The 1,806-nt window shown below is 43.9% G+C and overlaps 1 non-coding gene across 1 annotated transcript; it reads left to right on the top strand.

The window, feature by feature from the left end:
- The first annotated feature begins 1,462 nt into the window (after positions 1-1,462).
- On the top strand, positions 1,463-1,536 carry trnai-aau (transfer RNA isoleucine (anticodon AAU)). The gene has a single exon. It is a non-coding gene; the product is annotated as a tRNA-Ile (tRNA).
- The last annotated feature ends 270 nt before the right edge of the window (positions 1,537-1,806 follow it).

The following is a 1,806-nucleotide window of genomic DNA, read 5'->3' on the forward strand; positions in this document are numbered from 1 at the left end:
CTGGTGTTGCAGGTTCGATCAGCCTTTACCGTTCCAGGAAGCCTGAGAAGTCCATCAGGGGACAACATCGAGACAAGGACAAGGAGAGATAGAGAGATTCATCGAAATAAAGTCGCTTATAAATGGGTGGTTCTGCAAAGTAGCAGAATTTTAGTTGCAGATTGGGCAAGATTCTTTCTTGTGTATTTGAATTTTGCAAGAGTACATTGGGCACCGAATTAAAAGCGCCGGCCACGCTCTAGTATCTCTCATGCTCTGAGAGAGATAAATGAAGTGAGTTAGATCCAGTTCATTCATTTGAGCAATGAACGGATCTTTAAACAATAATTCAGCGAGCAGAAATCAAACCTGCGAAGGAAAACTCCATTTGATCTTGAATTTAACGCTTCAACCACTCGGCGATCGCAGCGGCACATGGCAGTACTTGCATGGCTGTAGATGCTACTTTACACTGCCAGTTGCTTCAAACGATGCCCGATAGACCGGCGTTGTCTTGTAGCTTTCCCAGGAGCTTCATTTGATTCGGTGGGTCAAGTTTGGGAAATGGAACGATTTGCACCGGCAGCTTGTGGTAGTATATTACATCATTTTCATTCCCGGTCATGAACCACTGCAGCCACTGCAGAATTCGGTGCCACCCACGGCCGATCGGCCATCCTTTCAGACCTCTTCTATCCATCCAATCACGTTTTCTATTCCGATGTAGAGAAATGTCGAGTTGCACACTAACTATTTCCTCCGTTCTCTTTCGCAAACAAATCACTGAACCAATCTTCACAAGTCACTCAGGAAAAATAATTCAGATCAAAATCATTAGCTTCCGAAGGACCTGCGAGGACAGACTGACCAAACCTGCGTTCAGTCGTGAAGCTTGTGGGTGTGTTGTGATCCTAAGGGACAGAGACAGGCCTGCGACACAGAGCGAAGGCAGGAACTCAGAAATGTGGCCATAAATGGGCAGACAGTCAGTCACAATCATTGATTCTGACACACGGCCCGGTAGTTGTTCAGTCAGTCGGGGAGCGAGGCCTGCAGCCAGCAAACAAAAAGCCTGGCCTGAGAATAAGGCAGAGACCCAATCAGACGGATAAACAGACAGACAGATAGACAGACAGACATCTGACTCAACGTCAAAACGCAGCGTGATCGAATCACGTTGCGGTGATATCATTTTCACAGTAGCTCAGTGTCCTGCCCACAGGTTTTATAGCGGGGCAGTGTTTTATGGATGGGCTGTTCATTGTTGGTAAAATAATATTGATCGGAATTTAATTTGTTACATTAAAGTGCTCTTTGTTTGTTAATTTTGATCTACATCCTCGACAATGTGTACAGAAACAAGTAACAATGTTCAAGGGATGTGGTGTCATCAACATTCGTCCAAAAACCCTGTCAGCCGGTGTAAAAATAAACACAAACTGCCCAACACGTGGGTAAGCCCATAAAGCTAAAATGTATACATGGCTGGTTAGCTCAGTTGGTTAGAGCTTGGTGATAATAACGCCAATGTCGCGGGTTCGATTCCCGTACGGACCATAAGGTTCCTATTGCAATATTTTGGTAACTTTTAAAAGTTCAGCAGACTTTCCAAACAAGCGAATCCACACAAAATGTCATGAGGTAAATTTTTTGGAGTAACATCCATTAATATGTTTTCTGATCTATCATTTTGAGGTCCAAAGTGGACAGCCTCAAACTTGCTTACATTGAAATCCATTTGCCGCAGTTTTGCCCATTCACTTAATCTAGTAATATCTCTCTGCAATCTCATTCTTCCATCCACACTGCTTATAATTCTGTCTATCT

Source organism: Heptranchias perlo, unplaced genomic scaffold, assembly GCF_035084215.1.
Source record: "Heptranchias perlo isolate sHepPer1 unplaced genomic scaffold, sHepPer1.hap1 HAP1_SCAFFOLD_73, whole genome shotgun sequence".
In the NCBI taxonomy this organism is placed as follows: Eukaryota; Metazoa; Chordata; class Chondrichthyes; order Hexanchiformes; family Hexanchidae; genus Heptranchias; species Heptranchias perlo.